The 26,339-nt window shown below is 39.4% G+C and overlaps 1 long non-coding RNA gene across 1 annotated transcript in view; it reads left to right on the forward strand.

The window, feature by feature from the left end:
• LOC309627399 overlaps positions 1-26,330 on the forward strand; it is a 121,404-nt gene extending 95,074 nt beyond the window's left edge. Inside the window, exon 2 of the long non-coding RNA XR_014243722.1 lies at positions 20,991-26,330. This is a non-coding gene — a long non-coding RNA (uncharacterized lncRNA). The remainder of the gene's footprint in view (positions 1-20,990) is intronic.
• The last annotated feature ends 9 nt before the right edge of the window (positions 26,331-26,339 follow it).

The following is a 26,339-nucleotide window of genomic DNA, read 5'->3' on the forward strand; positions in this document are numbered from 1 at the left end:
GGCTGCCATCACAAATTGCCACAAATTCAGTGGCTTGAAACAATAGAAATTTATTCTCTCACAGTTCTGGAGGCCATAAGTACCAAATCAAGGTGTCAGCAGGGTTCCTACTAGAGACTCTGAAGAAGACTCTGCTCCATGCTTCTCTCCTAGATTCTTTTTTTTTTTTTTTTGGCCTCACTGTGTGCAACATGCAGGATCTTAGTTCCCCAACCAGGAATGGAACCCGCGCCCCCTGCAGTGGAAGCACTGAGTCCTAACCACTGGACCACTAGGGAAGTCCCTTTCCTAACTTCTTATGGTTGCTGGCAATCCTTGGTGCACCCTGGCTGGTACATTCATTATTCCATTCTCTCTCCACTTTTTAATGGAGGTCTCCCCTAGGCCTCATCACATTGTTCTCCTAATGTGTCTGTCTCTGGGTCTCTTCTCCTCTTCTTATAAGACACCAGGCATACTAGATGAGGGTCCACCCTAATGGAGCATGATCTCATCTTAACTTGATTACTTCCGCAGAGACACGATTTCCAAATAAGGTCATGTTCACAGGCACTGGATGTTGGCTCTTTAACATATCCTTTTTGGGAATAAAAATTCAACCCACAACACTGATCAGTGAGAAAGTTTGGGGAGAAGGTTTTTTTATGGTAAAATACTAAAGTTCCTTCCCTGCCCTTTTATCCTGGGAACTAACCATATGGTTAAACATTCTGGGAATTAATGTCTCCAACAGCAAAGACCAGTAACAAACTCATATGCCTCATAGCCTAAGAAGGTAACACTAGTGAGTGAAACGGACTGGTTAATATGAGCTGAGGTACTTACTTTATTCACTTTAAAAAACAGCCTTTATTGAAAGTTTAGTCCCCGCCTCCTTTTTTAAGTCATGAAATTTTTCACCATGTACATTTTCCATATACATTTTTTCCACACGATTTTCATAATTCTCATTTTGGTTTGTTTTACATAGACATCTTGCGTTGAACTTTTGACAGAGACACTTTGTTGAAAATATAGGAATACTTTTAATTTCCACAAAGAAATATGCTTTCAGTTTTCTTGAAACACACTCTTAATAGAGACATAGGTAGAAAAACACTTCTCTGCTCAAACACAAATGACAATAAAAGCATGATGACATGCAGTGGCTGACATACAACTTCAGTTATGGGTAGGTAGTGGGGAATAGTGGGGATTGTGGCACCTGTCCAAATGAGAACCACCAATTACTCAGCTTCAACAAATTAGTGCCAGAGGAGCATGCAAGGGCAGTCCTGAACACAGGATGTTCAGGTAAGATTCTTCAAGAGAAACCAGAAATCCAGTTCTGATTTTTCAAGAGAAACCACAAACACAGATTTTTATGAGAAATCTCCAGATTTTTTTTAAAATGTAAAAAATGTTGTTTAATGAAAGCCAAATAAAACACAAATGCAAATTGAATTTAGTTATAGGCCACTAGTTGCTATCCTTGAGACCACCAGAACAAACATTTGAATGAATAGTTTTCCCTTTGGAAAGATTTACTTCCCCTCCTCCTTTCCCATCTTACCACTGCTTCCTCCTTTTTCTCCTCAAGCTCTCCTTCTCCTCCCCCTGTGACTAAGTTCTGGCTCTCAAACTATGCTCTTCCTCAAACAGAATTTGAAAAGCTGAACCCAGGTGATCAGCTAATGAAATTAAATCTTGACTATTGTTGCCTAATGTATAGAATAAAAATTAGTCTATGGATAGAAGACTCTCAATCTGAAAAATTTCTTCCACAAACCAGCCCATGTCTTTTACCACTGACAGGAGACCTGATTATGTATAGTTTGACAGCTTTAGCTATCTGCACCTGTGTTTATTGGAGACTGTGATTTTTCCATTGATACACAAATTGTAGGCATACTTTTTGCTAATATATAGATTTTGGTGGACATTCATCATTCTTTTTAGCTACCTAGTAAGAAAATCTGTCTTCTTTTGTCTTCTGAAACCTCAATTTCACAAGACAAAGGAAAGGGATTATCTTACTGGGAAGTTAAAAGAATGACTCATGTGCACCAGTAGAAGTTGAAAATGCCAAATTCTCACTTTCCCATGCTTCACTATCAGATGTACCAGTCCAGACTTTGAAACCCAAGTTAGGAACACAAAGTAGCAGGGTCTGTGCAAAATCTTTTCTGGGGAGGGTGCTAGAAGAAGTAACCAGCTTATAGAGATCCATCTTGCAGAGGCAGCAGGGGCAGCAATGGTTCTAGCTGTACTGACTAATGTTCAGCATCTGAGAACTGATGGTGCTAGCCTGGACATCTATACCCAGGAGCAGTGCTCAGTGGCAGTGCCCAGAAGGTCCCCCTGTTCTATGGCATAACTCAGGCATTGTTGCTGGCTGTGAAGCTTCAAGCTTGATTCTCCACCTGTCCAGAAGATTAGGGATTATCTATTTCAAATAACCAGACTTAATTTCTGTTGCTTGCAACCAAGTTCCTTGATTTATATAAAAATTAAATGTCAATAGTTACAGTATTTTTCTCTTAATGCCTATGAGTTTTACCTCATGAACAACTTTCAGAACCACTGTTCTAAGAGATGGAAGTAAAGCATAGTGATTACTATTATGGATTCCAGTTCAAATCCTGGCTCTGTTACCTCCAAGTGCTTTAATCTCTCTGTGTCTCAGTTTTCCCCATACGTAAAAAAAAGGGGGGACAGTAATAATTAATTTACTGGGATTAATTATTGGGATTTTAGTGAGGATTAATGAAGTGCTTGAGGCATAATGAGCACTCAGTAAATGTTTCCTATAGACATTATTTTCCCCCTGAACTATATCACACAATTACGTGGGACTCACTTTTGGCATAGCCACTTCATTTGGATGGATGGTAAAGAAATAGAGCCAGAGAGGAATTCCAAGGCCCTGGAGCTAGAGTACTTGGGGTTTCAATCTCTACTGAAAGTGGTCAGCTGACACTAGAGTTGAATTACCCCAAAGTCTAAAGCCCTAAGGGAGAAACTGCAAATAATACCTGTTTCTTTAATGCTTCTCTCCAAATTCTGAAAAAAAAAAAAAAAAAAAGTCCTTTCTATTCCTGCAGTTTTTCTCAAGTCCAGTGTCCTTGCAAGGCTCTTGGGATCTATCAGTGAATAAAATTGAAAAAGATCTCTGCCAGGGGAGCTTATATTATAGACCAAAATATATAAATAAATTAATGATAAAATAATAGGTAGGTAAATCATATGGTATGTTGCAATGTGGTAAGTGTTAGGGTAAATAATAGAGCAAGATAGGGGAAATCTAGAGTGTCCAGAGTTGGAATTGAAGCAAGTTACCATTTTAAAAGAGGTTGATATTTGTGTAGAGTTAAAGGAGATCAAAGAATTAGCTGTGTGTGTATATCTGTGGGAAGAGCATTCCAGGCAGAGGGAACAGCCATCGCAAAGGCCCTAAGAAAGGTATATGCCTAGGGTTTTGAAAGAAGAGCAAAGTGTTTAGTATAGATGAAGCAGATTGAGTAGGGGAAGGTCACCACATGAGATCACAGAGATAACTAGGGATTATTTTGTGTAGGGCCTTATGGTTATTACAATGACTTTCACTTTTATTCTGAGATGAGAAGCCATTGGAGAATTTTGAGGAGAGAAGAAACTTATAATTTATGTTCTAAAAGCACCATTTGGCTACTATGTTGACAATAAACTATAGAAGGAAGTAAGGCAAGGACAGAAGCAGGGAGATCTGTGAGGCAACCACTTCAGTAATCCAGGAGAGCAATGACAGTGTCTTGTTTCAAGATGGTACCAGTGTACATGGTAAGAATTTGTCATGCTCTGTTTATAATTTGAAGGTAGAGTCAATAAGAGTTCTGGATATTGATGTTTAATTCTTCCCTGTGTCTTGTCAATCCACCTTCTCTGTTATGTCTTACCTCACACCCTCAATCACCATCTCTCTTGCTACACTGATGAGAGAGGTCCTTCTACACTTCATATGTTATCATCCTACTTCCCTGAATTACATTCCATGGTTCTCTGTAAATTTCACAATATAAATTCCTTAATATAGCGCACAAGACGGTTCATGACCTGGCACCTGTCCATATCCATACCTTACCTACCTCTGTCCCTCCAAGACGGATTTGACTGCTTACTTCAGTCAAAGGACACTGAATGACTTGCACTGCCCTGAACCTGTCTTGCTACTTCATACGTCTGTGCCTTCAGACCTACTGTTCCTCTTCCCATAATGCCTTTCTCCAGCACTTCACCTGACTGACTTTTACTAGAGATCACTTAATCCAGTGTTTAGTGAAGAAGAGGGACTATGGGCAAGAAAAACAAAGTCATTATAAATAATTGATTGAGAAAGTACTCTTAACAGCAAACCACAGAACATCAACCGCATTTATGAAAAGCTGAGAGCGTAATTAGATTTCAAAGTTCATTGGGTATGATTAAGAGAGATGAAGATTTCATATGTTCAGAAGTTTCAGTTAATTACACGTCTGCAAAGGCAATACAGTGGAAGGGAATTCAGAAAAACATTTTTGTGAGTTCAGGGACACTCTTGGTGTCATTTAGTCATGGAGTGACCTTAAGCATTCTCAAAGGGTTCTTTCCATTGGAAATAAAATAGATCCTCTACCCACAACCTGCATCCAAAAGAATTTGGGGAAAAGACCTGATTAAAGTTTAAATAGGGGAGTGATATAACGTGATTTATGTTTTTAAAAGATTATACTGGTTCCTTTGTATAGGACAGCAAGGAAGCCAGATTTGGGACAAGGAGACCAGTTAGGAAGCTATTGCAGTAGTTCATGCACAGAACAGTGGGGGCTTAGACTGGGATTGTGACCCTGAAGATGGTGAGAAGAAGTCAGATTCAGGATGTATGTCAGAAATAGGGTCGATACAGCCCACCTTGCAAAGGCTTAATCATGCTCAGATGTAAGAACATGAGTGGAATCAAGAATAGCCATAGGTTTTTGTTTGAAGCAACAATGTAGGGACAGTGGTTTCTGTTATATGATGTGTTGGAAGATCTCTGTGAAGTCAAATACCTACTGATGACCTGAATATGAATGACTAATATCTCCCTCTCTACCTAATCCTTTGGACAGGTCCGTTACCTTATTAGAATCAGTGTCTGCTACCTGTGGCTATAACATGTAATATCATGTTCCGTCTGCCAGATTAGACGTCTTTGTAACCTCAGAAACTTGTCCTCTTAGTTCCCAGTGTGGCCGGTAACTAGATATAGTTACTGGGTTTGGTTTCTCCAAATGTGCCCAGCCATCTGCACTAGGCCAGTCCATAATCTAACACAGAAAGAGCATTAAAACAAGAAAGAATTCTAGTGTTCAGAACATTAGAAACCATCTACAAATGTTTTCCAAATTTACATAATTATCACAATAACTTGTTAACAGTGCAGATTCCAGGACATACCCCGGATCCACTAAATCAGAATTTCCCAGAGAGGAAACTATTAACCTACCATTTTTCTTTTTTAACAAGTTCCCCCCAAGTTACATCAATGATGAGCTAAGTTTGGGAAACACTGATCAACACCCAAACCCTTGTTACAAGAGGAAACGAAAAGCCCAAAGGAGTTAAGTAATTTCTAAAAGGAGCAGTTCACCTCCCACACCTGAGAAAGAATTTTACTTTTTTGCTTTCTTCTTTTAACTTTCCTCATTCCCCTTGCAATATATAGAAGTTACATGTTTTTGATCAATCTCTGAGAGGACTGCTAATACTTCCTAATCATGTCTCCCCGGAGAAGTGACTTTGGAAATCTAAAACTGTCTCGGGAACTGCTCTATCCTTTCCTCATAAAAGGCTCACCTTGAAACAGGCAGACACTCTAGGAAAATTATTTCTTCTTAATTGGGACGATCTAGAGAGACTTGGAACCATAGAGGCTCTCTTTGCCAAGTTTAAAAAAAAAAAAAAAAAGGTGTCCCTTTGTCCTTATTATTTTCAAGATGATACATGTGATCTAATGGCTTTGCACACCGTGAGGTTCTCGTTGACATCAATAGGCATTACGCATGTAAAAGGGCAGCAGGAGTGGCTCATTATCTCCAGCCCAAGCAGAGAGAAATGCAATAATCATAATTCTCTGCTCTTCTTCAAGCTTTTAGCTGGTGTTGGAAACATGAGTAACCTTAGTGCCTTGGGTTAGGGTGAGTAACACCCTTTTCAATAGGCAGATGGTGTTCAATGCCTGCTTGACAGAGCACAGAGCATGCGGTGAAGGAGCCATTGACTGGGAGGGACTATTCTTATCTCTAAAACAGACAAGTGATTTGACTTTGAGAAGAACAGTGACTCCCCAATACTACTTTCCAATATGTCCAAACTCTGAAGCAAATGAGTACTTTGTGTGTCCATAGGAGTTAAAAGTTATCTATGTCAAAAAGAAAAGTTGACCGGAGAAAATGTGGTATGCACTCCAAACACATTATTAGGTCAAACCACTTTGTTCATTGAGTCTTTTATTCTCTTCCTGGTCTAGACACTGCTGTAGAATTGATGAAGTTTTACATCATAGATCTCATGAAGCCAGTTAGGTCTCAATTACCTGTTCCAATAAGAGAAGCCTGGAGCAGATCATTTAAAACATAAAAGGCACATACCTAGATCAAAGCCTTGGTTTTCCTTCCCTCTGAGAAGCAATATTATCATCACTTTGAGTCTTTCTCTTTTCCTGTTTCCATTCTGTCACCACCAAGAGAAGACAGTCATTCATAGTTTCCTTTGCTGAATCAAAAATTATAAGAAAAATGCTATTTTCTCCTTATAACGATGGTTTCCTCCTCTCCACCTGTGTACACTCTCAAGCTGCCTACTCTGTTCTACTCACTTCTTTTCCCAGAGGAAATATCCTTTTAAGATCACTTGGGCATCATCCTTTCAGAAAGGTGCTCTTTTAATTGAGAACTTGATTTCAAGAGTAGGATTTGTTATGAATCCTATCTGTCGAGCACTGTTTCAGCCACACGACCATTTATGTCAGCAGTACTCCTTTCAATCCAAGCTAATTCAGGCCAGCCTTTCCATCAAGCATGATAAACAACAAAATCGATATTATGAAAATGGAGATGATGAAGATCTCAATTTGTCTAAGTAATTCAGTGAGAACAGAGCTTCACTTTTTGTCTTTGCATTCTAAACCATTGTAAATATTCTGTTCTTTTCTTCCTGCCAATAAGAAACCTTGTTTTTTGTTTTGTTTTTTAGTTTCTGAAATATATTTTGGCCACAGCCTTTTCAAATGTAGTGGAAGATAGTGCCTGATCCTTGCTCTCCTAAGACTATTTCCAGAGCACTGATTCACCACCATCCCTGCTGGTCTCTCTGCTGGAGACCAGGCCACTCAGCTACACACCCACTCCATGAATGCAGAGCTGACACCTCTCACCCACTGCTGTAAATAACCATGTCCACAATCCTAACTCAAGATTATACACCTGTGTATAAAGGAAGAGCTAAAAGCCAAGTATCTTGCCTTCTCAGGTGGGAAAGGGCAAGAAAAATAAAAGCAAGAATGAATATAAGTATTCTTTTCACACTTCAGGCTGTGTATCAAACCTATTATTGTCATCAAATCACCTTTCTTTCTACCGAACCCCCTGTCCCCTGAGCTAATTATTCCTTGAGGGCAAAGACTGTGATTGATAACTTCTTTGCATGACTCTCAGCTCAGTGCCAATCACAGAGTAATGATCAAGAAATTCTTATTAACGGGCAGAAAATGTGATGGGGTTTTATAAATCATATAATTAAAACCCTTATTTTAAAAATAGTAAAACATTTTCAGAACACTGAAATGTAATGTCTGAAGTCACATGCATAACCAACAGGAGCCTGAGGCGGGATTAGAATCCAGGTATCAAATCCATGAAAATCCAGGTTTTTTGTGTTCCAAGAACTCAGCCAATTACATACCCAGGATGATGTGGTTACAGGAGATGCGGAGTTTCACATTTCCAGCCCCTGCAACTAATGTGTACTGTCAGAGGAGCAAACCAGAAATTCAATTTAATTGGGATGTATTGAGCACCTTCTATGTACAAAACTCAGAGTTAGGCATTTGGAAGAATACACAGTTTAATGTGTTAGTTTACCCATAGTTCACAAAAATCGATGACCCAGTTTTTGTATATAGATCACATACTTAATGAGTATAAATGTGTAGTAAACAAGTACTTTCTAATTGATTTTTATGAAAAATATGTAGTTACTCCAGGGACAAATTATTTTTATTCATTCACTCATTTATTCGTTTATTCAAAAATATATATTGAGCACCAAACATTTTCCAGGCACTCTCTCAGACAATGGGAATACAAAAATGAATAATTCCAAGTCATTGTGCTCTGTGACTTTACAGGCAAAAAGAAAAGGAAGGACAACAGAGTAAGAAAGATGTTATGGCAGCAATCTCTGTTCTGTAGGAGACCATTAGCATGGAGATGGTAGTCAAAGACAAGGGAGAAGTCAGTTCATAAAGTATTTTGGCTTGGAGGAAACTTGTTGAGCAGTTGAAGGTGAGATATGTTGCAGATGGAAAGAAAAAACTACCTAGATGAAGGATGTGGGAGAAGAAAGGGATGAAGTCAGGGAGAACCACAGGAAAGAATAGGAAAAAACCAGATCAGAATCTTTAGGCATTGATAAAGGTTTTGAATTTTACTCTGTGGGCAGTGGAAGCCGATAAAGATTTTCTAGCGGAGAGAGGATTTGACCAGATTTGAGATGAACTGGGGAGATGTGACAAAGCATAGACAGCTAAATGATGCCTGAAGTTTTTGATTAGAAACAACAGACTTTGTTATGCACAGTAGAGATTTGATATAAAAACAGGAAGGAGGTAAAGAATATGATAACAAATTAGATTTTGGACTTTGTCTTAGGCAGAAGAATGGCTCCCCAAAGATGTCTATGCTTTAATCTCCATAACTTGTGAATACATTACCTTACATGGCAAAAGGGACTTTGCAGATATTAATAAGGTTATGGACCTTAAAATGGAAGGAGTATAGCAGGATTATTCAGGTGGGCTCAATCTAATCCCATGAGTTCTTAAAAGCATAGAAACTTTCGTAGCTTCCCAGCTATGGCCAGAGAGAGAAGAAATGGAACGAGAGATTCAAAGTATGAGAGGGATACAAACTTCCATTTCTGGCTTTAAAGATGGAAGAAGGGGGCCAGGAGCCATGGAATATGGGTGGCCTCTAGAAGCTGGGAATGGGCCTCAGCTGATAGCCAGCAAGGAAGCAGGGATCTCAGTCCTATAACTACAAGAAACTAAATTCTGTCAAAATAATGAATGAGCAAGGAAACAGAACCTCTTCCAGGGACTTCAGAAAGAAACATAGTCCTGCTGAAATCTTAATTTTAGTTTGGTGAGATCTATGTCAAACTTCTAACCTAAAGATCTATAAAATAGTAAATTTATGTTGTTGAAGCCACTAAGCTTGTGGTAACTTGTTATGGCAAGAGTAGAAAACTAATACAGATTTGAAGACAAAAAAAAAATGAGTCTGATAATTCCCAGGTGGGATAAGGTAGACAAAAGAAGAAGAATCTTCCAGAGAGATTGTAAAGAAAGGATTAGAGAGGTAAAGAGGAATCAGAAGAAGTCATAGAACCAAGGGAGAAAAGAACTCTGAGAAGGAATGATCCAAATTGATAACTGCAAGACATCAAGTAATATTGGACTTGCAGCTCTGCCAAAGCCAATCTTCAAATCTGTGAACAGGCTCACTGAAGGATTAAACCAGAAGGAAACAAAGCCTGTGCCCAGCAGACTGGCATCCTATAAATGAGTCAGTAATTTGCAATAGATGATTTGACTCTAATTTAAATCAAGAGAGGAAATATTCACAGGACAAGTAAAGGCATGAAATGTGGTTTCTATCTTCCTTCTGACTTTATGTTTCATGAATATGTACCCTAATAGGTTAAACAGATTATTTTAAAAGCACTTAAAATACTATTTGCAGGCTAAAAAGGGTAGGGATTTTCTTTATTCCCAGAGATTCCTGTGGCATGAAGTGTGGCTGCCAAAGAGTTAAAAAGCTCTAGTTGATCACCACACTCCTCCCATATGCATACAGACTTTCAAATAACCAGATGCCTTTTATTTAAATGCAGCTGCTTTAGACCTACACAAATATACTGTGGAACCTGTCTTACTCAACTTTTTATCTCCAGCACCTAATCAATGGTGGGAACATAGTAGGTCAGGAAGATTTCTTTCCTGATAGCATTGGTGAATGAAAGATGTTTATAATAAATTGGTGAAGCCATCATAATACTCAAAACACCATTTATCACATGACTTTCAAAGTCTCCCATTACCATCCATGATATTCATAATATCTGAATTTAATTCTGTTAAGACTCGTACAGAAAAAAAGTTTACATTAGCATAGAGATAATATTCAAAGTACTACATGTTCCTGCATACTTCACAGAGCCTTGTTCCAGAAAAGAATTATTCCCAGAAAGTACCTTATCCTGACAATGCTGGTTTGGCACACAATTGTGATATATGTCCTTGACTATATTCAAGTTCACAGAACACAGTACATATTTTCTTTTCTGAAATAGCAGAGCACTGTCTTGCCCCAAGCATCCCTGGGAATACTCGGGGGTTATTTGAAAATCACTTTGAGATTCTCTAGGCAGCTTTTTGCAATATTTCCCCAAATAGGTCTTCAGTTGTCTTTGCCCACATTATCCTTAGCCGGTTTCTCTCTTTAAAGCATGCCCCAGATGTAATCTCCAGGGCTCTCCCACAGCCTACCCCAGCAAGAGCCTAAACTGGTCAATTTATGTATAGGGAATTTCTAGACTGCTGGGGGATTTCGAGACTATTTAATCCCACCAAGAGGAAAAGAAAACTCAATCAAAGGAAGTGAGGTGAGATGTTCAGAGAATAAGGCTGGTTAGTGGCCGAACCAGGCTGCAATCCTTGTTTCCTGACTCAGAGGTGAGTGTTCTTCCCACAACACACCAAAAGATGCCCACATTTCTTGTAGGATTCATCCAAATTAGACAAGGCTTATTTTCTTTGCCACCTTTGTGGAATGATTCTTTTGGCTCTTTCTCAAAATATTAAGCTGATTAATTTTGCCTAATTAACGTGCAGATTATGAAACCAATCATATTACCCCCTGGAAAGCAATCCATGATTTCTTCAATTTTGGAGTTATGACATTTTTTTACATTTATAAATTATTTCTCTCTCCAACTCACTTCCTTCCACCCATACGAAAATCATACCATCATTTATTCTCTTATTCATTTATCCATTCATTTAGTCATTCATTCATTATTTTATTTATTTATTCATGCATTCATTTGTTTATATTCACAAGCATTGATATAAGCACTAAAAGTACAGAGATGAAAACAGAGATGCTTGTGTGTTTGTTTGCTTGGTGTGAGAGGAGGAGGTCACCAAGAGATTTGGTTTTATCCCCTTTATGTGTTATGTTTTTAGCAGTGAGATGGACAAGTTTATAGGCCTATGCATATAGAAAAAGGAAAGGAGATTTTAAAGTAGGAAAGTCTGAACAGGAACTTTACCAAAAAAAATAGCTTTTATTTCTTCAATGCAAGTGATGTACAAATAACTTAATTTGATGCTTGTCAGGTAAACTCTGCCACTTCTTTGTAGTGATAAAAGTTTCCTTGGAGACTGGCAAAATTCAGGCTGAGAAACAGATTTTAGATTGATAAAAAAACACTTTCTTCTATTTCAAGCATAGCATGTGGTCTCCTCCTTGTACTAGATAACTACTTAAACAGAAGAAAGATTAGATAGGTAGGTAGATAGATAATAGATAGATAGATAGATAGATAGATAGATAGATAGATAGATAGACAGACAGACAGATATAGATGTAGATATAATTGTTCCAGGGATTTCTGGCCAGAGACCCAGATGGATGCCTTTCCTTTTGCCATGCTCCAATTAATCAATTGGTTCTTTTTACGATGTTAAGCATGACAGATTTCTACAGTGTCCATGCAGGTCTGCCTCTCAGATCTCTCTTCAGGTGAACCTGCTCTGAGAAGCACGGGTAGCTGAGAGCCCCCAGCTGCCACACACCATAGCAGTCACATCTCAGCCATATTCTCCTGGGCGCTGCTCTCTATTACTAATGAGCACAGCAGGGAACTAGAGCCGGACAGTTCCTGCCCAATGCTTCTTCTCTGATGGGCAGTCTCTGCTCCGAGACTCTTATCAGCCTGGCTGAGACTCTCCGAGCTGCACGGCAACCTGAAACTCCTTCTTCCTAACCGTCCATCCTTCCCTCTCTCCTTTCAGAAGAGTCATGCCGGCACCATGACTGAGAGTCTTCTCTGCCTGTTCCTGCTTATCTGCCCTACTTTCAGGGGCAGAACTTCAGGAGATAAATATTAATCAGAGGATCTTTCACACAAAGGTAATATTGATAATGATCAATATCCTCCTCACTGGTTTCTAAGATCTCTCTTGAAAGTTCCCTTTTTTATTTCAAAACTCTGAACAACAAAGAACCCCCATCCATATCCCACCCATCTTAGGAGAGAAGAGGAGTGAAAGTCATCTACAGCCAATCCTTATGGATATGATATGACTACTACTTCCTAAGAGGAAAGGTATCTGGGTGGTGGACACTGATTGCACTGAGTTACAGCATTTCTTGAATTGGGGGAGTCTTGAAGGCAGAATTCTTGTGTTGTGTAATAGAAATGTTGCAAAGGAGCGAGGATGACTAATCTCTCTAAACAAAGAACAAGATGTGAGTTTCAACAACCTGTTCATGCTTCTGCTTCTTCCCCTTGTCATCATTATATAAACCATCTTTTGTGATAAAATGGCCAAGCTCTTGCAGGAATCAGGAAACACTTGTGATGCTCCAGGGACAAACTATGGACTGATTTATGCCCTCCTAAAATTCGTATGCTAAAGCCTTAACCCTCCATATGACTGTACTGGAAATAGGACCTTTAAAGAAGTGATTAAGGTTAAATGAGGTCATAAGGGTGGGGCTTTAATCTGATGGAGCTGGTGCCCTTATAAGAAGAAGAAAATATACGATTCCTTGTGCTCTCTCTGCCATGTGAGGACACAGCGAGAAGGCAGCCACCTACAAGCCAAGAGCAGATGCCTCAGAATGAAACCTACCTTGTTGGCACTTTAACCTTGGACTTCCCAACCTCCAGAATTATGTGAAATAAATTTCTGTTGTTTGAGCCACCCAGTATAATTTTAAGCTGACTAGTACAGACATTAAGGACAATTATTATTGGCTAGCTCTTTCCAAATATTGTCATAGGGCAGATGGCCAAGAGTATCCTGATACAGTGATGTACAAAGATACCTTCTAAAGACAAAACATTAATTCTCTCCTTTGGTTAATTTCCCATTAGATAACTTTTACAGCTATTATATTTTAGTTAAAATATACAACTCAGGGCCATTTTTCTTATATTAATTGAGAAACATCTACAAAATTCTGTCAGAAATCAAATAGTATCTCAAAAGAAATATTTTTGAGGAGCTCGGAATGGACAAGAGACAGAGCTATACAGATAGATGGAAGAAAAGGATACCTTTAAAAATTCCACTAATTGCCTGTTTATTTTCTTTTAAATAGAAAAATGTTGGAAAATGATCACAAAGGATGAAAAGTTGACTGGAAACCCCCTATCTAACAGACACTTTCTCTTACGATCAGTTAAAGCAGTAATTTTATCTCTAATAAATCAAGGTCATGTTTTGTTTGTTTTCTGCAGTAAGTTTGAATGGAGTTTCTTAGAAAATTGAGAATGGGAAGGCTGAATGATAGTTGCAAAGCCAACTGTTGGAAAATCATGCAAGATGTACTAAATGAAGCCTGGTGGTCAGATTCCCCCATATGAACTCTTAAGTAAGCACAGATGCTAGGACTGCTTTTCTCAAACTGTTCTCCTCAGAGTCCTTGAGTTTCCTAGAGACAAATCAAGGGACTTCTGAAGGGGGACGGGGACCCTACTGGTACTTAATGTTCCCCTCTTCAGCCCCTTTCTATTTCTTTGAAATTATTTAAAACCAATAATGGTAGGTGTTTAATGCCTCCCCAAACATGTCCACCTCCTAATCCCCAGATCCTGAGAGTATGTTACCTTACATGGCAAAAAGGACTTTGCTGATGTGATTAATTTAAGGATTTTGAGACAAGATTACCTTGGATAATGTAATCACAAAGGTCCTTATAAGAAAAAAAGGGAAGTAGGAAAGTCAGAGTCAGAGAAGGAGATGTGACAGCAGAAGCAGACAGCCAAGTGGTGGAAGGGGATATGAGCCAAGGAACGTGGGCAAAGGCAAGGAAACAGATCTCCCCTAGAGCCTCCAGGAGGAATGGAGCCCTGCTGACCCTTGATTTTAGTCCAATGAAACCCATTTTGTATTTCTGATGTCCACTCTGGACTTCTGACCCTCCCAGCTGTAAGATAATAAATATGTATTAAGTCACTGAATTTATAGTAATTTATTACAGCAGCAATAGGAAACTAACACACTGATGAACTCACACAAGTACTTCTCCAACTTTAATATGCATAAGCTTCATCTAGTATGTTTGTCAAATATTAATTTCTAGATTCCACTCCCCAAAATTCTGATATGGGTTGTCTGCCGGTTAGTCTAAGAACCTGCATTTTTAATGAATACCTCCCCACCCCCATGATTCTGATTCCAAGTTTCCAAAACCGAATGAAACCAGATTCACCATAAATAATCTCATAAGATACAGGAAACCAAAATATTGCAGAGGGAGGAACACTCCCAAACTCATTCTACGAGGCCACCATCACCCTGATACCAAAACCAGACAAAGATGTCACAAAGAAAGAAAACTACAGGCCAATATCACTGATGAACATAGATGCAAAAATCCTCAACAAAATACTCGCAAACAGAATCCAACAGCACATTAAAAGGATCATACACCATGATCAAGTGGGGTTTATCCCAGGAATGCAAGGATTCTTCAATATACGCAAATCAATCAATGTGATACACCATATTAACAAATTGAAGGAGAAAAACCATATGATCATCTCAATAGATGCAGAGAAAGCTTTCGACAAAATTCAACACCCATTTATGATAAAAGCCCTGCAGAAAGTAGGCATAGAGGGAACTTTCCTCAACATAATAAAGGCCATATATGACAAACCCACAGCCAACATTGTCCTCAATGGTGAAAAACTGAAACCATTTCCACTAAGATCAGGAACAAGACAAGGTTGCCCACTCTCACCACTATTATTCAACATAGTTTTGGAAGTGTTAGCCACAGCAATCAGAGAAGACAAAGAAATAAAAGGAATCCAAATCGGAAAAGAAGAAGTAAAGCTGTCACTATTTGCAGATGACATGATACTATACATAGAGAATCCTAAAGAGGCTACCAGAAAACTCCTAGAGCTAATCAATGAATTTGGTAAAGTAGCAGGATACAAAATTAATGCACAGAAATCGCTTGCATTTCTATACACTAATGACGAAAAATCTGAAAGTGAAATTAAGAAAACACTCCCGTTTACCATTGCAACAAAAAGAATAAGATATCTAGGAATAAACCTACCTAAGGAGACAAAAGACCTGTATGCAGAAAATTATAAGACACTGATGAAAGAAATTAAAGATGATACAAATAGATGGAGAGATATACCATGTTCCTGGATTGGAAGAATCAACATTGTGAAAATGACTCTACTACCCAAAGCAATCTACAGATTCAATGCAATCCCTATCAAACTACCACTGGCATTTTTCACAGAACTAGAACAAAAAATTTCACAATTTGTATGGAAACACAAAAGACCCCGAATAGCCAAAGCAATCTTGAGAACGAAAAATGGAGCTGGGGGAATCAGGCTCCCTGACTTCAGACTATATTACAAAGCTTCAGTAATCAAGACAGTTTGGTACTGGCACAAAAACAGAAATATAGATCAATGGAACAAGATAGAAAGCCCAGAGATAAACCCACACACATATGGTCACCTTATCTTTGATAAAGGAGGCAAGCATATACAGTGGAGAAAAGACAGCCTCTTCAATAAGTGGTGCTGGGAAAATTGGACAGGTACATGTAAAAGTATGAAATTAGAACACTCCCTGACACCATGCACAAAAATAAACTCAAAATGGATTAAAGACCTAAGTGTAAGGCCAGACACTATCAAACTCTTAGAGGAAAACATAGGCAGAACACTCTATGACATACATCACAGCAAGATTCTTTTTGACCCAGCTCCCAGAGAAATGGAAATAAGAACACAAATAAACAAATGGGACCTAATGAAACTTAAAAGCTTTTGCACAGCAAAGGAAACCATAAACAAGACCAAAAGACAACCCTTAGAATGGGAGAAAATATTTGCAAATGAAGCAACTGACAAAGGATTAATCTCCAAGATTTACAAGCAGCTCATGCAGCTCAATAACAAAAAAACGAACAACCCAATCCAAAAATGGGCAGAAGACCTAAATAGACATTTCTCCAAAGAAGATATACAGATGGCCTACAGACACATGAAAGAATGCTCAACATCATTAATCATTAGAGAAATGCAAATCAAAACTACAATGAGATATCATCTCACACCGGTCAGAATGGCCATCATCAAAAAATCTAGAAACAATAAATGCTGGAGAGGGTGTGGAGGAAAGGGAACACTCTTGCACTGTTGGTGGGAATGTAAATTGATACAGCCACTATGGAGAACAGTATGGAGGTTCCTTAAAAAACTACAAATAGAACTACCATACGACCCAGCAATCCCACTACTGGGCATATACCCTGAGAAAACCATAGGTCAAAAAGTGTCATGTACCACAATGTTCATTGCAGCTCTATTTACAATAGCCAGGACATGGAAGCAACCTAAATGTCCATCGACAGACGAATGGATAAAGAAGATGTGGCACATATATACAATGGAATATTACTCAGCCGTAAAAAGAAATGAAATGGAGGTATTTGTAATGAGGTGGATGGAGTTAGAGTCTGTCATACAGAGTGAAGTAAGTCAGAAAGAGAAAAACAAATACAGTATGCTAACACATATATACGGAATCTAAGGAAAAAAAAAAAAAAAAAAGGCCATGAAGAACCTAGTGGCAAGACGGGAATAAAGACACAGACCTACTAGAGAATGGACTTGAGGATATGGGGAGGGGGTGGGGTGAGATGTGACAGGGTAAGAGAGTGTCATGGACATATATACACTACCAAATGTAAAATAGATATCTAGTGGGAAGCAGCTGCATAGCACAGGGAGATCAGCTCGGTGCTTTGTGACCACCTAGAGGGGTGGGATGGGGAGGGTGGGAGGGAGGGAGATGCAAGAGGGAAGAGAAATGGGAACATATTGTATATGTATAACTGATTCACTTTGTTATAAAGCAGAAGCTAACACACTATTGTAAGGCAATTATACTTCAATAAAGATGTTTAAAAAAAAAAAAAAAAAAAAGAATCCAATGGCCATTCCAACATGGATATCAAAGAAAGCAGTGTGATGAGCCTCAAAGGATTCCCCAAATCAATCTGTGATTATCTAGATGATTATCCAAAGCATGCATAATGTACGATTATAGATTTATAGATTAGATAGATAGCTTATGTAGAAACTAGGCTGGAATTCTCAGAGGTATGAATTTTCTTATGAGTTTTTCGGAAGACAAGCAAACCAAAATTTGCTATAAATTTTCTAAATAACGTGTGTATTGCTACTACATGAAGGAAATAAATATTTCTAAATAGCATTTGAAAAAAAAAAAAAAAGATACAGGAAACCGTGATGCTAGCTGGAATAATGTTGCCACAAATCCCCCCTCCACCCTCTGGTACTTTCAGCAAACATCCCTAAGAAAGATGCATCAAACACTGAATTCTGCATCGTGTTGCACAGCAAGCTTCCAGTGTAAGCTTCCATCTTGCAATTGTTCATTGCGTCAGTGCATTGCAATAGAACAGTTATTATTTGATTCACCAAAGAAATAGTAAGTGTAAGGAAATACAGTAAAAAGAGTCTCGGTCCTGCAGTCAGTAGACCTTGATCACACACTCTTCTGAGTCCCTGCCTGGATGTATAGCACTGGGCAAGACACTCTTCATCTCTGGACCTCAGTTTCCCCACATGTGAAGTGAGAGTTTTTAACTAAACAATCTCTTAAGTACTTTCAGCAATAACATCCTCTAACTTAGTGGTCCACTTGAGTCTATTGAAAAAAAAGCAAAAGACACCAGGAATTCCTTTTTTTTTTCATTTCATCTCTAATCAACTTTGTTTCCTAAGGACATTTGTGAATGCAAGGTTTCTTTTCCACTTTCAGGTCCCTATATTCTGAGGAAAATTATATCCTTTCAAAGGGAGACACATGTACACCCAGAATATGGCTAGTTTCAATGACTATTTCTTTACAGCCACGCCCTCCTTCCAAAGGAGGCCATGATATAGGTAGGGTTTGCCAGATGTACCATTTTAAATTATTCTGAGACTCATACGCCATCCTATTACTCATCCAGTTCCTTTGCTTCTCTCCTTCTTTCTCCCACTGGACTCATCCTGATCAGTCCTTTGGTTTGGCATCACTTCTAGAACAAGGTAAGTTACCACCTTTCTCCACTCTGAACTGCTTAAACCAGACCAGCTTACTCTATGGGGTGGGTGAGGGGGTTGTTATCACATCTCACAAAGGGATTATGATGTACAGTTAAGAACACCCACTCTAAAATCAGTGAAGACACTAGTTCAAATCCAGGGTCTGCCAACTACTGATGCTAGATATGCATGTTTGGGAGAGCTACTCAACTTCTCCTTACTTTTGTTTCCTTAACTACAGATATAGAGAGATATAGATTTTTATCTAAATCTATAGAATGAGGATGACAATACTTAACTCACATCATTGTGGATGTTAAAGGTAAGGTTTGTAAGATACCTGGCACCCATTAAAAGCATAATATGGTAGGTTTTATTTCCACTATTATTCTTGTCAGTGAACTTTGGCATGGTCAGAGCTGAAGGATCTAGGATGACTAGACTCCAAATCACATCATAAAATTATCAGAAATATTGGGCATAAAGAAACTTACAGGAGACAGAATAATTGTCTTCAAATATATGAAAAAAGGATTATACATGTTTTGTCTATTTACTGAGAACAGAGCAAAATTCAATAGGGGGATTTCTTCTAAGCCTAACAAATAATTTTTTGACTACTAGGGCTGTGTAGGAATGGAATGGACTCCCTTGAGAGGTAATGAGTGTCCCATAGCTAAAGGAATTCAGGAGGAGCCTAGCTAGCCCTTTAGTGGGAATGTAATATAAAAGATTCAAGCACGGGATGAACTATTGGATTTGTATGACATTTAAAATACCTTCTAAGATTGAAATTCTATGGTTCTGTGATTATTACCAGCCCCAAAAGAGGAAGCAGGAGGAAAGTTTTTAAAGGTGAAAGAAAAAAACAATCAATTTGGCTATCTGCAAGCAATTCTTGAGAGAGAGAGAGAGAGAGGCTAAAAATGTTGACAGCATTAGTAAAACTAAGGATTGGGGATTGAAACATTCTGCATCTTCCCATTTACCATGACTTTAACATGTGCTTTTCTCAGCTATAGTCCTGTAATACCAAGTGCATTATGTAAAACCTGAGTGAGTGGATAGATTGTGAGAGACTCTTTAAAATGTAAACTCAATGGCAAAGCCCATTACATGAAATTATGTTTACTTAACTAGCTAAAGGCTTAAAGGTAGTTAAAACACATAAACCATCTTTTCTCCAGCTGAGAGATCATGAAAATGGATACGAAGAGTGTTAACAAGCATCCAAGGATTTGGAAAATGTCAAGCCCAGTGAACTCTTGAGTTTTAAGGAAGTGTACGTCCAAGTGTTTTGAAGTCTTAATAAAGGTTGGCATATTGCTCTCTCACTAGATTGTTATCTCTGGCTGTTTCTCTCTCTTCCTCAAAATGATTCAAGAATATCTCATAGAAGCAAGAAATTAGCAGGTGCATAATTGAAAAGAAATTATGGTAGATACTTTGGACAATATTATTTACAAGGAAAATTCAATAGAAGCATTTAAAACAAACCTGATTATACATGTATGTACATGTACCTGCATACACACTGCACACACACACACACACACACACATTACAGACTAATAGACTAATATCCTTCTAAAATACTAACAAAGTTAAGTGTTGGTCTTAGGGCCTGACATGAATGCTAGGATGGGCTTTCACTATGTAATTCAAATTGCTTTTAAAAAGCAACATTCCACAGTTTGCAAAGGGCTTTCACAACTATCTTACTTTATCCTCACTCCAGCCCCTATTGAACCAGGCAGGGGAAAATTTGAGGACCAACTGTATTCTTCATGCCATACATGGCATCTGTGACCAACACACACATACATAAAACAACATGCACACCGAGAAAACATTCAAAGTCTAATCATCCAAAGACACTGATGATTTTTTGTTTCAGACAGTGATTATTATTTAAGTGCTATTCACATTTAGAATATTCATTAAAAGACATGAGATAGGTCATGAGTCCAGAACATCTAGCAATAGACATTCAAGGGCTTTTCTGTCACTCAAGAATGTGTATATTTCGGGGCTTCCCTGGTGGCGCAGTGGTTGAGAATCTACCTGCTAATGCAGGGGACACGGGTTCGAGCCCTGGTCTGGGAGGATCCCACATGCCGCGGAGCGGCTAGGCCCGTGAGCCACAACTACTGAGCCTGCGCGTCTGGAGCCTGTGCTCCGCAACAAGAGAGGCCGTGATAGTGAGAGGCCCGCGCACCGCGATGAAGAGTGGCCCCGGCTCGCCGCAACTAGAGTAAGCCCTTGCGCAGAAACGAAGACCCAGCACAGCCATAAATAAATAAATAAATAAATAAAATAAAAAAAAAAAAAAAAAAAAGAATGTGTATATACTTTTGAAGGGAGAATTTTATTCTTTGCAGGTTCTATTTAAGCAAATGAGAATGACTCCGGTGTTAAGCTTTGGTGATAAGTTGTACATTTAGTTTCTAAAAGCCTTTAAAAAGAATGTGCATGTAATCAACAAGAAATAAAAATCAATCCATTATGCCCCGATTCTATCAGAAAATGGTACTATAAATAGCACCTAATAAAAAGACCAGAACAAAGCCCTCTGGCCAGGAAGCAGTTGAGCTGGGCCCTAAATCATCTGAATTCTATTTAGGAGATTAGATTGAAACCAATTTAATCCTTAAACTGAGGAACTAACATTAGACTTTAACAGTGATGACAGGCTACGTTGATAAATGGCATCAGAGGTGACCAATAAGCCTAAGAGGAGTGGAGAAGTCTAAGAGTCATTCAATTTGCTGCTTTTCCAAGTAAATTACTAATGGCCACAAGCTGGCTCTACTGGAGCTGGGTTGGGCGTGACTTATGACTGAACCTGGGAGGCTGAACAGAGTAATTAATGGAATGTAGAAAGGATCTAACACTGCCCCCTCCTCTAGACCAACTACCACTGCAAGCCCATGGAATGAGCTGAAATCTAAACTCTAAACTTTTTCAAAGACGCTTTCCCTTTCAAATAGAATTTTGTATGACACAGCATTAAACCTTTACTACAAATAAAAATCATAATAATATCTAACATTTATTGAGCACATAGCATGTGTAGGAATCAAAGTTCAACACACCATGAAAAGAAAAGAATTCAAGATTTAGGCAGGTGTCTTGGGTTATAAAAAGCAAAAATGGCAAGGCATGAACAACAAAGACAAGAGTAGTATCTTTTTTTTTTTAGGATTAAAGAAAAAAGAGTACTGAAAGCAGTCCTGGATCTGGGAGAGCTCTGAGAAGCAGCTGTTCATCAACAGCAGCTGAATGCAGGGACGAGCTGGGACACACAGGAAAGCAGGCTGCCTGCTAATAGGAATAATGCCCCAGAATGCTTTGTGTCTGTGTGAAGGAATTTACAACCCAGTGACCACCACCACAAAGCTTATACTTATCTCTTTGCAACTTGTGCCAGCTCTTTGAGTTTTCTGTTCCCTAACTCAGATGTCAAGAGAAAGGGGACTAAAGGTCCAATAAAAAGAACTGGAAGACAAACCACTATATTTAGATATAGATATAACCCTCTGTCTATATAAGTAGTGTCCGTGAGGCACAAAGCTGCTTAATCTTTCTCTCTTTGTATGCTTCCAAATCCCATCTTGTTTTGCATGCAGTGTGCTTTGCACAAATGCCAGTCCCCTCCATTTCAGCCCTGATGTCAAGTGACAAAGGGAAACCCTCCCACTTGAACTCTTTCCCTTTCAGCCTTTTTGCTGAAGTCCCCTTCATACAGAGACTGCCTCTAATTCCCGGCTTGAGACCATTTTCTTACATGACACATAGCCTGATGTGGCCAGGCAGTTAAAAAAAAAAAAGGCAATGCCTAGATTCCCCCCATGATGTAAATTAGAGAGTTGCAGGCCCATCAGGGTCCTCCAGTAAAGCCGCCCACTGAGTGAGGAACTGTTGGATTTCCATCTGTGTCTCATACCATTGGTGGCTATTGTTTAAATAAACACTACTTTGTGTTGCGTTTTTTAAAAATTCAATACATGTTGATGCCTGGTTAAAAGGAAAGAAAATTGCAGTATTAAAAGACTAGTATTTTCAGAGTCTTGTGATGTAAATTGCTAATTTAAAACCCAAAATATTGTTAAAGCGTCTTTATTTAATAGCAGGTGATTGCAAGCTGTAATTTGCAAGCTGTAGATGCAGATGGTAATGTTTTTCCTCCCTTTTCAGCAGTGCAGTACAGTATTTACTGCAGATCTATGCAGGCCCGGAACAGCCAACTGTGAAAGAAAACACTCTGCGACAAGATTAACCACAAAGTTCATAAGACCAAGATGGCTTTTGAGACCTGATCCTGTCTCAGTCAAGGCAAGGTCCTCTCCTCCCAAGCTCAGAGGATGTTTGCTCACCAAAAGAAGTTGAAGGTGATGTCATTGGTCTGCCAGGTTCCCGCTAAGGTTAAAACAGATGAGTGAGAGAGTGATATTTAATTTAGGCTTCATTTATTTACTCTGGCTGGAGAGAAACCAGGGAAGAGAGGGAATGTAGGGATAGGGTTGCCAGATAAAATGCAGGACACCCGGTGAAATTTGCAGTTCAGATAAACAAGCAATAATTTGTTAGGATAGGTGTATCCCAAGGTACCTGGGACATACTTATACTAATAAATTATTGGTTGTTTATCTGAACTTCAAATTTAACTGGAGTCATCTATTTTTATTTGCTAAATCTTGCAACTCTATATGGGGAGAAAGAGTGAGTAAATAAATAACAATGACATGTCCAGGAAACAGAGATGGGACTTGACATTCACTGAGCACTGTGCTAGGGCCTTGCCTTCTGCTGCCCATGTAATCATGGCAACAATGTATCAGGTAGATATCATTGTGAGCCATGTTGCAAAGAGGCGTAATTGTGGTTCAGAGACCTTTGGTGACTTTCCCCATATAGTTCACAGCAACCCTGGATTTGGTGACCAAGTTCTCTGTGGCTTCGGAGCCTGAGTTCTTTCCATAAAATGACGCTGATGCCTCGCCTTTGTTAATTCTCTCCCATGACACTTAGGGCGTCCGGCAGGAAGTCAGTGCCCTTCTCCAGCTCCTGGTGGCCTCCCAGCTCCTCCAACCCTGCAACAAAACAAACCAACAAACAAACCCATCTAGCCTCACCAATATCTCCTTTCTCCTATCCCACCCCAGTGACAGCTAAAAGCACTAGTTGCTTTCATTTTTATTTTATTTTCAAGAAGAATAACAGCTCTTTCCCCATGCATGTTATCCAAGTAAACTCCTGATAATTATTATATTCTCTTTGATTTGATTGTAGTCTATTAGCAAAAGACCTGGAGAGGCTAGCCTTCTTTGAGCACTTTACCTTACACACTTGTACGGGATTCTGAAGTATTCATAAGACCTGAGCAGGAACAAGAAGAAGTGGGCTGTTGATTGCTGACTCAGTAGCCACACCTCCATTCTTTCCTGTTGCCAGGGTCCTAACCGATTCAGTGTCCGTTCCCTTCCTTGTGACTCAGAAGCAAGTCCTGTTTGGACTCCAGGGTTTCTCAGCAGGGGTAATGTTGGCATCTGGGTGAGATGATTCTTCATCCCAAAGGACTGCCCTGAATATCACACACTTCTTGTCCCTGTATCCTGGGTTCTAAGTACTGCAGATGGCATTCAGTCACTTTGTAAACCAAGGACAGCCCTGCACATTTCCAGATCTTTCTGTTGGCAGAGGGGCACCTCCACCAGGCAACCTGGTTGTCTCTTCGCCTTGGTAGTCATGGTTTGGTGCCCAGAATCGCCCAGTTCTGGCCAGTATAGACATGAGGGGAGGTCTACTGGGAACTTCTGAGAAAGGTTTCCTCACACTATGAAACAGACCCAAGGAGGGAACAGTTCCTCTTCCACCACTGGGTGTGCTCGTGTCTGTATGTGATGTGTGGAGCTGCCACGGCAATTTTTCACCCATGGGGGCCAAAAGTGAGAATGGAAAAATGGCAGAGTGCAAAAATGGAAAAAATCCTGGGCCCATCATGACATCACTCAACCGCAAATTAGCGAACCCTGGAGCTGCCCGACTTCAAGTGTTCTGTCCTTGTTTAAGGCTCTTGAATTGGGGCCCTCAAGCCACTGGCAGCTCAGAGCCCCCATCTGCCACATGATCCAAGGACACTGGACGTCTGAAGGGAGGACAAAGAAAGAACAATGGGAGGGGTGTGCGGTGTGGAGACGACTTTGGCATGATAGGACAATTATAAGGGGGAGAGGGCGGAGTCAGAGAAACTGAAGCCTAACTCTATCACTGAATAACTTTGCGACCTTCGCTGAGGTCAATCATTATCTCAGCCTTAGATTTATGACCTGAAAACTATCAGGATAAGATTTACAAAAATTGTCAGCTCACACCTATGGGCCACCCTGGACCTACAGGAATGCTGTTTTTTACTGGTCCGTGTGCCCGGTAGCTGTGTGGTTCTGGCACATGTGCCACCACATCCCACTCTTACAGCCAGGCCTCTTCACTCATCTCACCTGTGCATCTCCTGGGCCATTGGGTTCAGGGCCCCCAGGTAAACCCACTCTCTCCCATCCTAGGAGATGTTGATACTGTGTTACATGGCTCTGATACAAATGTCATTGGGGTCAAGAATCAGCCTCAGGATCTCTGCTGTTTCCACAAGTCTTTTTGTCTACACCAAATGAATTTCACGCTAATTAGAATACCAAAACCCAATTCCGAGACATCCACAGTTAAAAATTACCAATTTTTACTTTCAAGGAGCACCTAGTATATCTTTTAAGTACAGAATGCATAAACGCTAACCTTGCACATTGCACCACATTCCGTTCAACTTCTTATTAACGTTTATTTGCAGAAAAATAAAAATTACTTCCCCTCATCTACTTAGGGTTATTGTATAAACCACTTAAATACAGGGTTCTCTAGTGCCATCTAGGGGATTTTAGACCAAAAAAAAAACGAAATTGTCTGCTCAGCTGAAAGAGTAAAACAAGAACTGAAAAATCAGCTATGACTCGCAATGTAATTTCTTATACACCCCTGATAATGTTTGGGTAATCTTTTATTTTACAGTTTGGATAGCTGAGCAAGGTCACACATGGTGCTGCATCTGGGGAATGCATAAATGAGTAAAATGTATGACACTGCACCATGCTTTGTGGCCTAATATTTCGCAAACATAACCTTGAGAGAAAAAGTTTCCCTATTTAAATCAATGCCTCTTTCTAAAACCAAATCGAGCAGGATTTGTTAGTATTTTTTTTTATGTGTTTTCTAGATTCCTGGTTCCTACATACCAATCATGTGCATGTAAGAATTCCAGCAAGTGCCCTGTAAAGCTAAAGGGAAAAAACAAAAAGTGACACACCTTGCAAGAACTTGCCTCCATCCTCAGGCCTGAGCGCAATGACAAGCAGATAGAGGTCACTGCTAAGCATCCTTTTTACTGAACTGAGCTCAGTAGCTTCTAAATGGTGCTGATGGACAATGTGTGGTCCATCACTTTCTAACATACTCTGGGTGACCCGATTGCGACAGTCTGGGTTGACCTAAATAGCACATTTCTGGGGAGTTTTACTTGTGTGATGACTCTGGGTGAGGTGCTTTTCCCACAGGTTCCTGCATTTAATCCTTCCCCCCAAACCTCTGATTCCTATAAATACCTAATTCCTATTTTACACATAAGAAAACTGAGGCAA

This window comes from Balaenoptera borealis (genome assembly GCF_965194805.1).
Source record: "Balaenoptera borealis genome assembly, chromosome: 4".
Classification (NCBI taxonomy): Eukaryota; Metazoa; Chordata; class Mammalia; order Artiodactyla; family Balaenopteridae; genus Balaenoptera; species Balaenoptera borealis.